Source organism: Xenopus laevis, chromosome 1S (genome assembly GCF_017654675.1).
Source record: "Xenopus laevis strain J_2021 chromosome 1S, Xenopus_laevis_v10.1, whole genome shotgun sequence".
Taxonomy (NCBI): Eukaryota; Metazoa; Chordata; class Amphibia; order Anura; family Pipidae; genus Xenopus; species Xenopus laevis.
The window spans coordinates 40,262,244-40,276,557 of NC_054372.1; positions in this window are offsets into that span (position 1 = coordinate 40,262,244).

Consider the following 14,314-nt stretch of genomic DNA (forward strand, 5'->3'; position numbering starts at 1 on the left):
TATCTAGGGCCCTGTATTTGAAGAATCAAAATCAGAAAGTAATTGTTGCAGGGCTTCAGATTATATGCATTTTTCATAAACTAGTGATGTTTTTTATAAACTAGTGATGAAGTACATGGAGTAAAATTCCAAGAGTATTTAATATGGATCGGGGGAAAGCCAATACCAACTCCACTTCTACTGCTGGTAAATCCTAGAACCTGGGATCACAGCATTCGCAGTAACACAAAGGCACCAGCAAGACCCAAAAATTCTTATGAAGTCTTATCTCAGATATATTTAACGCTATAGACACATACAATAAGTACATATATAAAGCATTAGTACTTAAGTTATTAAATCTGCTTTAAATATATTTAAGAAAGTTACAACTGGCTTAAAATATACAAGAAAAATCTGCAAATGAGAACCTAGCATAGCTAGGGTTTAAAGGACTGTATATAATGCTATGTCTGTTATTCATATTATTGCACCTAATTCTGATATTTCAGTATAGTGCCTTCTGTCCATGTCCTTGGCCAGCCTCCATGACTCACTGATACCATCTGGCATGCAGGGTATTAATAGGTTTGCAGGTTTTGTACAACTGTAAGAAGAGTAAAACTGCATTGAGACAATTCAGAACACAATTCTGTTTATTTTACAGTTCCTCTATGTACAAACCTATTTTCTTTCTTTTCTTTTTTTAAAAAAAGATAAATAATGAATTTCTAAGAATTGTTGTCTATAAACCAAGACATCTCTATGCCAACAGGGGACATCAGGCACATCCCACATTTGGCTAGGGTAGCAATATCAGATACAGCCCACACTTGGCTGAGGTTTCTGGGAAAGAATGATACTTCAGTTTTTATCTCACATCAGCCTTGTTTGTTGTAGAGAGAAAAAGAAACATTTAGAGGAAATATGACGAGGTTCAAAATTAATTTAATCCATGGATTTTGGATCCAGCTAATGTCCTCCTATCAACCCCTGCCAGAGCATTCATCATATTATAGGTGATTGTTATTTTAACACAAACCATCTTATATGATATAAGGCAAAGTGCAGAAAACCATAACAATGACAAAGATGTTTGCATTAAAAAAGGAGACCAGAAACGCTCCCTGCCATTTGATTTCTATAGGTGACTGGACCTCTAGTAAACGTTTTTCATTTAATTACAAAACCCCATTTTAATATATTATGATGTCTATGAATGAAGTGCATAGTTGGGCCTCTAGCTGCAATAGGAAGTACCGTATATACTCGAGTATAAGCCGAGTTTTTCAGCCCCCAAAATATGCTGAAAAACTCTACCTCGGCTTATACTTGAGTCAAGAGCAAAAACGGTCGCCGGCGTCTAAGAATAGTCACCGGCGCCTAAGAATAGTCGCCGGCATCCAAGAATAGTCGCCGGTGTCCAAGAATAGTCTCCAAGAATATTCGACGGCGTCCAAGAATGGTCGCCGGCATCCAAAAATGAGACACCGGCACCTCCAATGGGAGCAGACACCCTCAATTTTTTGATTGAAACTTACCAGAAGCTGCTGCATTTCTCACCCTCGGCTTATACTCGAGTCAATAAGCTTTCCCAGTTTTTGGAGGTAAAATTAGGTACCTCGGCTTAAACTTGGAACGGCTTATACTCGAGTATATACGGTAACACCATTTCATATTTTGAAACCAGGACAGGTTGAAATCATTCTTCACAAGTACAGTTACATATCCAGACTAACATTGGAGAAGAAGAGATTCACAGTTACAACTGAATATTGTTAGGAGGCAATAGGAGGATGGTCCTGCTCACAAGAGCTCACGATCTAAGAGGGAGAGGAAGTGATACATACAGTGAGTATTCAGTGTGCTTGGTGTTCTTGTCTATACACTGTAAAAGCAAATGGATATGTCATAAAATGCATTACTTTGGCTAGTCCAATCCAAGTGCTAGAACTGTGATGTGATTTATCATCCCAATTAAACAATGGATGAAAAAGGCTGCTATCCCAGATAGTTAAACATATGGAGGTATATGTAGCAGTGGATTCATAAAATAATCAGCTCTAGGGTCAGGAATCATCACTTTGCATTGCACTCTCTGGGAGTGGTTATTAATTACACTTACCGAAATACATGACTTCATAAGGATAGAGGCAGCAGGGAAAAGGGAGCAGCAAGTTACACTCTTTTACCAACTGAAGACGCAATAAACGTGACATTCTTTGAAAAGGGGGGCTCAGTAAAAACTTCATAAACCCTTTAATTTTTTTTGTTACGCCTTTAAATGAGTTGTGAGAATAACACCCACACACCACTCGCATCAGAACATTCAGTACTTAGAGAATAGCATATTTCTAATGTGTGTTTTTCAGTGGCTCCGGAACTACTCATTGGATTTGACTCATGTTGAGGTCAGTAATGCCGAACTGACATTTATAAAATAAAGCAAAAGTGACACAAATAATGTGATATCTGCATGATGGGCTATTTTGCCTTAAAGGGGAAGTTTAAAATAGAATAATGCTAGAAATGCTGTATTTTGTTTACTAAACATAAACATGAACTTACTGCACCAGAAGCCTAATTAAACAAATGATTTATGTTTTCGAAAGTTGGCCGCAGGGGGTCATCATCTTTGCAAGACCAAGACTGTGCACATGCTCAGTCTGGTCTGGGCTTCAGTTGGGAGGTTAATCAAAACAGCAAAGGTTAAATAATATCTGCCGTAGAAGCCAATACAGCAAGACTAATTAATAATCAGAATATGCAGAATGCACTCCCCCTGCCATTTGAAAGTATGATTGTTTCCCTGCAGAGCAGTTAGGGACCGTCTGAAGTTTCCTATCTGCAGCTGTCAGAGGAAGTAAAACAAAGTGGGAATTTCACTGCATACAGTCAGGTTTATTATAAAAACTGTACACATTTTATAATTAAAGTATATTGGAGATAGATTTATTTTTCATTAAAGAAAGTAAAAATAGGATTTTATTTTTTTGCCTTTAGATCCCCTTTTAACATGTGCTATCAAATCTAGTGACAAGATTGTAATAACTTTAGCATATTCAGGATGTTACATTCAGGTGCAATAACCTCTTCATTTCTAGAGCACCCTGATAACATCTCAACTTTTCCTCAACTTTTACTTATTCTCACTGAAAAATACAAGAAATACTCTTCTTCTTACAGATGCAAGTGATGTCAGGCAATTAACTGTAGGGAATGCTTTGGTTTCCGTGGCTGAGGTTCCCTAGGTTTGCACAGTCGAGTGACGTTTAAGTGAGTAGCAGCAGAAGACAGTGAGTGCCACTTCATTGCAAGCCTAGTGATCCAAGAATTTAGACTGAGGGTAAAGATACACAGTGTTCAGCTTGTGTGTCCTGTAATATCTGGAGGTGGTGTATATAATGCAATCCAATTTAATTTGCGTAGCCTGTTGTCACTAATACCCATTCCACAATGGAAGCAGACACAAGTTAATATACATGTGGGCACATATTCTTATAAAAGGGTCTGGAAGAAGCCAATGTACACCCCACTTCCACTGCTGCTGAATGAAGTCCTGGTTGAAGAACCTGGGATCAAAGTATTTTCAGAAACACAAAGGCACCAGCAAGACCCAACTTTTCCAAAGTCTCATCTCAGATATATTTAAAGCTAAGCTCCAGGTGCATATGATAAATACATGTATAAAGCATTAGTACAAAAGGTTATTAAATCTGCTTGCAATACAGCAAAAAAACTACAACTGAATGTAAGAAGAGTAAAACTGCCTTGAAAAAATCCAGAGCAAATATAGGTAACCCTTTGTTGGTATACTCTCTCAAATAGCAATTAACCCTTTTCAATCAAGGGCCCTGAATTCCCTTTTCATGAAAGATACTGAGAACTGGAATTTACAGCGCAGTGCCTCCTCATAGTGAGCACTGAGGAATTTCATCTCAGGAAAATAAACCACACAGTTTGCAATAACCAGTGTCGGACTGGGTCAGTGGGACACTGGGAAAAAACCCAGGGGGCCCCGGCCAGCTCAGATTTCCTACCCTGGCTTACCATAAAGTAACGAATGGTGCTGCTGCGAGTGGTGCATGCACATTGCACCGAGTTCGCGATGCGCACCACGTTTGCGCATGTGCCAGGCAGGGAATTGGATGTCGGGAGGGGGCCCCTGGGGACTGCCAGGAGGGCCCTTTATTTGCAGCCCCAGTGGGCCCCAAAGACTCCAATCTGACTTGGCAATAACCAAATATAACTTTATATAAACTTGAATGGAATAACTGTAAATGCAAATTACACAATATAACTTTGCTCTGGGGAACCTGTGTGGACTATCAAACCCCTGGCACAGTCTTTCAGTGCCACAGTCGCACTCTCCCTTCCAGATGGACCAAGTACAAATTAGCTCTGTTCAGTACCTGGTAATTTGTCCCTTCCCCAAGAGTTTATATGTCCCCAGGTAACGCTACCTTTCCCTTTGTATGTAGAAGCCACTCCGATATGGCAGGTACACAAACAAGACCTGTCCTCACCCTGGGGACTCACATGTGGCCAAAGTATCCACACACAGTAGACAGAAACTGGGCTTTCTTTAGGTTGAATCTATGCTTATTCAAAGCAGAGCCCGCTGCAGTCCTCTCTAAACTTTCCTTGGTCACTCTTTCCAAACAGCACTTTCAGTCTTTCGGCTGCCTCTCTCTCTATCTCCTCTGTCTCTCTGGCTGGATGCTACAGCAGGGGCTCTTTTATAAGCTCTCTCTGCCAACCCCTTTGATTTGGCTCCAAACCTAGGCTCTTCCTGGATTCTCCTCTTTTTCCCAAACGTCCTCTGGGGCTTCCAGCCAATCAGTCACTCCTCTGCCTTTAAATGGGCTTGATGATGTCACAGGCAGAACAGGGGGGAAGGCTTGTCTAATCCCATACATATATATATATATATATATTTATGTCACACCACAAATGGACACAGTGCTTTATAAGACATAAATATAAACAGGGATACAGGGTTGTTATTATTATAAAATAAATATGTAAGTACTAGGAGTTTTAATACAGTGTTGGAAAGAGGCCATACATTAAATGTGAGTTTTCTGCTATAGGTATCTATATGTATAATTTAATAGATAGGCATTTAACAATCAACAAATTAAGTCCTAATAAACAGTACGTCCAAGGTCAAAAAACTCAATTGATAGTAGCAACTGACAGCCATTGCTATTGGCATGGAGAAAGACATAGAGAAAGAGCAATGTTGGCACTGACAAGCCTGTCAGCACTGCTATAAATACGTGTGTGCCCATACCAGTGCCAGTCACATAGTTACATAGCTAATTCAGTTGAAAAAAGTTTAACAATCCAAATGAAACCCAGCACAAATACATACATATATGCACACTGATCCCTCCCCTGAATCAATTGTGAAAGATTTAGCCAAGTACCGAACTGAATCCGAACCCTAATTTGCATATGCAAATCTGTGTGGGGGAGGGAAAACATTTTTTACTTCCTTGTTTTGTGACAAAAAGTCACATGATTTTAAGGATTTGGATTCGGTACGGCCAGGCACAAGAATTCGGTCGAATCCTGCTGAAAAGGGCCGAACCCTGGCTGAATACCGAACCGAATCATGGATTCGGTGCATACCATACACTCACATAAACTATATATAATCATACACTAACTATAGAGTTTAGTATCACAATAGCCTTTGCTATTAAGTCTGTCTAAGAAATCATCCAATCCCCTCTTAAAGGCATTAACTGAATCAGCCATCACAACATCATCTGGCAGTGCATTCCACAACCTCACTGTCCTCACTGTGAAGAACCAGCTACACTGCTTCAAATGAAAGTTCTTTTCCTCTAGTCTGAAGTCCTGTAGTCCTCTGTTAACACAGATATTGGTGCTGATCTCTGAACAGTGTGCCCAGAAGCGCTAATAGATTTCTGCAAGCTCATAGCAGCCATTGTCATTGAGGTTATCGGCCTTGATTATAATGATATGGTCCAATGTTCCCCCTAATAAAATTAAAGAGGATACTGAAAGTCACCTTTTCACAGACCTTTATGAAAGCCCTCCACTTGTTCCCTCATGCTTTTTTTGACTGCATCTCTAATGTTAAAAGTCAAAATAATTTTGGCTGTGGAACAGGTCAAGTGTCATATTTCTTCACTGGAAAAACTACCAATTTTTATGTATAATTTTTACAATTTTGCTAAGGAAATAAGGAAAACTAACAAATAGCCTTTACTTCAAATGGCAGTTAATGAAATCATCCCTGACTCTGAGTATACTTTGTACGACACCTTGCATTTAATCTAATTTATATTTCCTTAAAGGGATACTGTCATGGGAAAAGGTTTTTTTTTCAAAACGCATCGTTAGTAGTGCTGCTCCAGCAGAATTCTGCACTGAAATCAATTTCTCAAAAGAGAAAACAGATGTTTTTATATTTAATTTTGAAATCTGACATGGGGCTAGACATATTGTCGGTTTCCCAGCTGCCCCCAGTCATTTGACTTGTGCTCTGATAAACTTCAGTCACTCTTTACTGCAAGTTGAAATGATATAACCCCTTTCCTCCCCCTCAGCAGCCTAACAACAGAACAATGGGAAGGTAACCAGAAAGCAGCTCCCAATAAGATAACAGCTGACTGGTAGATCTAAGAACAGCACTCAATAATAAAATCCAGGTCCCACTGTGACACATTCAGTTACAGTACATTGAGTAGAATGTAATTTTTTTCCTTCTTTAGCTTGTGTCTTGAGCTGTTCTTTCATGTATTTTTATGATTATTATTATGTATTATTTGAAGTCCTGCACTCCAGCATACCTAGCAGCATAGGGCAGGGGTGGGAAGTTCACAGGTATTGAGAACATAGGCTGTCAATGGACAAGGTGCAAAACAAATGTTCCTTTTTGTTTTCATTACAGTAATATGATGAATGGATGAGGCTTTAAAGAAAAATATAAGCATCAGGGAAGACGAAGAAGAAGAAGAAAGCATTTCCTAGAATGAAACATAAACACAGTACAGGAAATACCTGGCCCAGAAGTATATTCGGCAAGTACAAGTAAGCATTTCCTGGTTATGAATGGCCGCGCTTGCTTCCTACAATTCCCAAGATGAATCAACTGAATTTTCCAGGAGTCCGGAGTGCTTGGAAGCGCACAATCAGGCCCTATAATCTCATCACTGCACTGTAAATAAAATAGCTAAGCAGTTAAGTCAATCATGTCACAAAGTAGGGCAAATGAAGTGTAGTGTAAAGAAATCACTGTGTATTTAAGTTTATTAGGCTTATTACAGGACTATTCTGCTCTGCCTAAAGCTATTCCACTTGTGGGTGTCTGATTCCTTGTGCAGGGAATGTTTATAGCGGAATTAGTAAATATTATGGCATTTGCATTAAAGCTACAAAAGCTGTCGAGCAATGCTTTCTCGTTTTTTTGGTTCAAGTTCCCCTTTGCAGCCCATGTTTTATTCATGATCATATGTATCTAATAAGAAGGTTACGGATATATGAAAATATTCCTGTTTCAGCCATGCAGCCATAGTTTCAAGAGATTGCACTAAATCCCACCCTACATGACCTTCAAGCTGGGCTTGAGTATCTAGGAAACCAAATAGATATTCTCCCCAAATAAATACCCTAACTGGCTTTCATTCTGCCCCTTAGTCAGTGAGACTGCCCCTTCTGGGAAAAATAACCCCGCAGTTTGGGAAAAAGCTGACTTTGGCCACCTCTGACTAATCACAGACTGCTTTAGGAAGGGCACCAGACTATAGGTCCTCTTAACACCTGAAAAAAGTTCAAATATATTATACAAAAATAAATGGTCAATATTCATTTTACGTATCTAATGGGGGAATGTAATTTCGCAATCGCAACGGGTATTTTGGGACAAAATATTTAACTAAACTCCAGAGCAGGCGTTAACGCTAACCTTTGCTTTGCAATAATGTAATGTTCACCAGCGAATGTTTTTTCACTAAACATTCGCAAAAACGCCTTTTTAAGCAACGTTTGTGATTTTAATTACATTCCCCCCAAATGTATTTTTTATATTTTTTAACAAGACTTTCTTTATAAGAAAAACATAATATGTATATTCAAGTTAACATATGCTAAATAAATTGATATACATGCAAATATAGGTGTGTTACTCTGCAGGGATAGTTAGATGGTGTGCCTTGGTAACATAAAAATGTGAGAATTTTTAAGATATTTGAATGCCATCTAGTGGTCTGGTTTGTATATACAATTGACCAATGTGTTAAATTACAGAATGATAGTCTGGATATTTTAGAAATACCTCTGACTATTTAGCAGGGAACACGTTCACAATACACAGATGTGGGGTAAATAAATTTGTAGAAAAAATTAGAATTTGGGGGGAAAATGTCTAAGCACACTGAGTTTTCTAGACTCTATTCTAAAATACTATGCCATTTAATGGGCACTATTATTTCCCATTGACCTAATCAGAGATTGTACAAAATGGTGTGTACAAGGAAGGTAGGTGGTAACATCCTATCTTATCCTATAGCACTAATGCAGGTTAATGATCCCCTCACAAGAAGTCAGTAGATTGCATAACTAATCTTTGCAGATAGTGAGTTCTGATGTAACTTGTGATGGGTAAATTGCCTTCATTAAATGCAATCACTATGCAGTAGTGTGGGACGTGCAGGGCGGTTTTTGACTAACCAATAACCACGCAGCTTTAGCAATCCCTGTCATCACTTGGAAACTGAATGAATTGTATGAACTATGCAGCATGGAGATCCGACAGGGGCAATAGAATGACTCCCTCATGTTTCATCTCCATCCCTACCCCAAGGTCATAGACAGGGATGACTTAAGAGCTTACCTTTGGAGCCTGCAAGAACATCCTATGGGAGGTAAGGCTTTATATTCTCTTTTTTTACATTATAATACCGACAAACCAATGTTTGGACAATTTACCCAGCTTTTGTTCAGCCATAAGCCTCAGTGCATGGATAGTTTGAAGAGGACCTCAGGATGTCTTGCCTCTTTCATTGCAGCAAATAAGCAAGTAGAATATGTTCATATTTCTTTTAAACAAAGTTATTCACTTCTTTTCTGTAATAGAATTGATCCTAATGCCCTGTGGTTTTTGCACATTAAGAATACAGAAAATGACTCTGTGTATAAATTCTAAGGCTTCCCAAAATGTCTACAGTGCATGACTTGATTCATATAATTTTCCAAGATTTGTATAAACTGACTGTAGAAGATGCTTTTCAATTATGGATGCACCGAATCCACTATTTTGGATTCGGCCAAACCCCCGAATCCTTCACGAAAGATTCGGCCGAATACCGAACCCGAATCCTAATTTGCATATGCAAATTAGGGGTGGGAAGGGAAAAATATTTTTTACTTCCTTGTTTTGAGACAAAAGGTCACGTGATTTGCCTCCCGTCCCTAATTTGCATATGTAAATTCGGATTCGGTTCGACCAGGGAGAAGGATTCGGCCGAATCCTGCTAAAAAAAGCCGAATCTTGGCCGAATACCGAAACGAATCCTGGTTTCGGTGAATCCCTATTTCCGAAATAAAAGTCCCAACATTATTCTGTAACTATATTGAACCCTTATGTGTCTCTCTCTTGCCCTTCCTCTTATTTACATGATGAACGTCAGGGCTTTGTGTTCATTGGTCTCCATATATGCCCAGAGGAAATGAATCTTCCTTTTTAAATTTTCAATCCACTTCAATGCAGGAGGAATTAAACAGATCTCTACATTATACACTGGCTTTCTTTTAAAGAACAATGTATTCTTAATTTAAAAAATACATGTCCCATGGCAAGGGTGTTTGTGTATTTATTTTCTGTTATCCACAACCATTCAAGGGGGCTTTGTGCTACCTAGCACCTAATAATAATGTTCTGCAAAAACAACCCATCAAGCTGTATTTCTAGTTAGACTGAGGCCTAGGACACCCATTGGACACCATTAAAGAAAGGAGATGATGATGAACAACCTACGTATACTAGCCTTTCAGAGATTCTATAGGACATGCGGCTAATAACCCTTAGAGGTAACAAAAATAGGCTACAGTAACTTGGAATATCCGCTACCCAGTAAAATTCCCTCTGGTCTGCTGAGAAGTGGCTCCAGAGCAACATATTGTTCACTAACACTTTGGCTGTTGCTCCCAGTGGCCTCAAAACAAGTTCTTATTTCTCACCCACTTTCTATTCATTGCTCTGGGATTAGAAGTGTATTTGGGTGAAAGTTAGGGGTTACCATTTAATAAACAAGCTTTTAAAAGTCCCATAGGAGTTTTTCCATGATGATCTCACATTTTCATAAATCTGTCCGTGGGGCAGATTTATTAAGGGTCGAATAGTAAATTTTGAATTAAAATTCGAACGTTGAATTGTTTTTTTGGTGTCCCCAATTCGAATGCAAATTTGAATGTGAGATTTATCACACCTCGACCATGGAAACAGTTCTAATTCGAATATTCACCACCTAAAACCTGCCAAGTTAATTTACAAGTTAATGCCAGAGGTCTGTGATCCATTTGAATATGTCAATTGCCTTTCTGACATTCGAGTTTTTTTCAGAGGGAAATTTTTGGGTCGGGACTATTCGTTCGAATATTAGACGTTCAATAACCTCCCATTCGAGTTGTGAGTATATTCGAATGTATTAGAGTAAAAAAATTCACACAAATTGGAAATTCGACCTTTGATAAATATGCCCATTAGTGTGCTTAAAATTAAATATTTAAAAGTTAAACCACAGGGCTATTTTTCTTAAATGTGATATTATGTGTTAGAAATGAAAATTATTTTAAAACAAAAACAATAAAACTGTAAATATGAGTGATTTAAATCAGAACTAAAACATGTGTTTAAAAAAATGTTTAAACCTACATATTTTAATTCTATGTAAAAAAAAAATAAAAAAAGACTATCCTAGTATCCAGAATGCTGCTTCAAGTAGTGGCTGAAAGTCAGTACATAGTTGGAATCAGTGCGGTGCCTAATTTATTATATTCTGTAGAGTAAATATTAAGATTCATTGCTCCTTCAGGGGGATATTGACCTTGGCTTCTTCCTTTTCACCTCAGCAGGAGTCAATATCTGGCTGTTGTTATGTGAGCTGTTAATGGCTTTTCAGACATCAATAAAAGACTTGTTTGAGAATGTCTGATGTTGCAAACCTTATAATCAGAGCTGTTAAAGAGGAAGATCCTCCTAAGATGAAAGTAAATTAAGGACAGTGGAATGTTTTAATGGTTTCCAATTTATGTCAGTTTAAATTCTTCTACAAGAATAAGCCTTGTATTTAATATATTTTGGTGGTATTAGCATTGTTTAAAACAATTTCAACACAATCAATTATCACACACGTTTTTACCAGTTTTCCATAAAATATGATTTAATTGAATTTGATATAAAATAAATGTTCTGCCCTCTTTACATTATGTCTTTGGGAACTTATCCACAGAGAGCAGCAACTACATAAGGGCATAAGAGGGCTCCATAGATGCAAATGATTAGAAGAAAAGCCTGCTGTGTGAAGGGACCCGTTCATAATCCCACATACAAGAACTGAGGTGTATGGGTGGCATTAGGGGCAGGAATAGAGGAGTCCATATGTGGACAGACATTGGCTGCTGAGTCAGCCTAACTGAGCTCATTTGGCTATGGTTGTGGTCAATGTTTCTTCTAATTCCTTCTCGGTTCTGTGCACAAAAAAAATATTTTATCTGCACATTGTGCCGTTTATAAAAACTGTGTCGTCAGGTCAGAATTAATGCAAAATGTGTTTTCATACAAAATTATTTGTGCAAACCACCATATGTTGTGTGCACTGGCCTCAATCAATCTTCGAGGGATCATTGGTTTTAGTTGGAGGTGGACAGTTCTACAGGCCTCTTTCTGTTCTGATCACTGATTTAAATGCAGAACATGAACCTGCAGATATTCCTGATTTGGAGCTCCATTTAAGTGGCTAAAATGAGCGAAGATAAACTTGTTTTGCAACCCAGCAATATACCCATCTTGTCAGAGCCGGGCCAGCCAGGCCAATAAGTGCGCATGCACGCGAATTGTCACTTGTGCGAATGGACGGAGAGAGAGGAGAGAGAGGGGACCGGACTAGAGGTAGGCGACATAGAAGGTACGTGCTGGCGCCCCCCCCCCCAGCTTTGCGCCTTAGGCATGTGCCTATTCTGCCTACCCCTAGTTCCGGCCCTGCATCTTGTACAAATGTTCCTCACCGCCATAAAATATTATTGACAAAGATAACTGCTAACAGAGGCAAGGACAGGTACAATCAGGTATCAGGGACCTGGTACAACCTGGTATGGGACCTGTTATCCAGAGTGCCCGGGAGCTGGGCTTTTCCAGAACGGGTCTTTGTGTAATTTGGATCTTCATACCTCAAGTCTACTAGAAACTCATGTAAACATTTAATAAACCCAATAGGCACTAGGCTAATGATATCTTATTTCGGATCAAGTACAAGGCAATGTTGTATTACTACAGAGAAAAAGGAAATAATTTTAAAAAATGTGGATTATGTGGATAAAATGGTAATTCAGAGCTTTATGGATAATGGGTTTCCGGATAATGGATGCCATACCTGTACTATATAGTATATATGATCATTTTAAACATTGCCAATGGCATATATTAGTAAATTCCCCTTGGCTGCAATGGGAGATACAGTACTACAGTCCAGTGGTGGAAATCCTTTTACATTTTGAGGACCTTTCTGACTATTTACACATTAAAATTAGCCATTCTGTAAAATACTAAAAGGGAAAAACACCTCTTTAAGGGCTTTTGTGACATTTGATGAGAAAGAGATAAGATTACCAGTGAAACCTATATCATAGGACAATTTAAGGGAGAGACAATGTCTAAGTGAATTAAACAGAATCTTATCATGAAAATCTCAGATAAAGGCACTAATGTAGTGTTAATGGATGCAGAGAAGTATAAAAAAAAGTATTTTGGCTGTTATTGGATAGTGCAGAGTATTTGAGATTCCCAGAGGATTCAAGGGTAACGTTAAAATGAATCTTAAAGGGATACTGTCATGGAAAAACATGTTTTTTCCAAAACGCATCAGTTAATAGTGCTGCTGCAGCAGAATTCTGCACTGAAATCCATTTCTCAAAAGAGCAAACAGATTTTTTTATATTCAATTTTGAAATCTGACATGGGGCTAGATATTTTGTCAGTTTCCCAACTGCCCCAGTCATGTGACTTTTAGAATGGAACTACTTTCTGGCAGGCTGTTATTTCTCCTACTTAATGTATCTGAGTGCTGTTCTTAGATCTACCAGGCAGCTGGTATCTTGTGTTGGGGAGCTGCTATCTGGTTACCTTCCCATTGTTCTGTTGTTAGGCTGCTGGGGGGAAAGGGAGGGGGTGATATCCTTCCAACTTGCAGTACAGCAGTAAAGAGTGATTGAAGTTTATTAGAGCACAAGTCACATGACTGGGGGCAGCTGGGAAATTGACAATATGTCAGATTTCAAAATTGAATATAACAAAATCTGTTTGCTCTTTTAAAAATTGGATTTCAGTGCAGAATTCTGCTGGAGCAGCACTATTAACATGTTTTCCCATGACAGTATCCCTTTAAGTTTTCACATGATAAAGCTTTTCTCACTGAACTGAGTGTGTTAATTAATCAGGATTGTTAAATAATCAGGATATTTTGCTATCTGATGGAGAATCTTAATTTATATGCAAATATTACAACTCAGAACTCACAATTTTAATCCGTAAAGGTACTTTGTTGGGCTTATGTAGAAAAGATGCATAAACTTTATATGATGTTGCAGAAACATATTTTTTTACACCGATATACCTGATTCCAGGTGGTATGAACCCATAGTGGTATGACCCATTTCCCCAACCCCCTCCTTAGGCTCAAAGTTTCATGCAACCCTTCCTCATTTTGTTCTATTGGGAAGATATGGATTCAGGGACTTTTTGTTACCTGCCTATGAATACATTGTTTGTGCATCTCCTTAATGGTATAGAATAGACACTTGATTACATTGATGGATTGATGACATTTTATTGTCAAACTAGCAGAGCCGTTAATATACTTGAGTGTTTGTGCCTGTTACTTTAGGTAGGACATTTTTATGAATATGTATAAAAGGGTCATTGAGGCCAAATGAACGTGCAAATCTGGTGATAGTGCCTTGATGTCGCCTCTAGCTTATCTGTCCTGAGCTTGGACCATGGAGGAGGAGGACGTAGATATTGCAGGTACACGTTTGTAAGAAATGGATATTCAGCTTTTAAATATAGTGCCTTGTCTAATGGTAT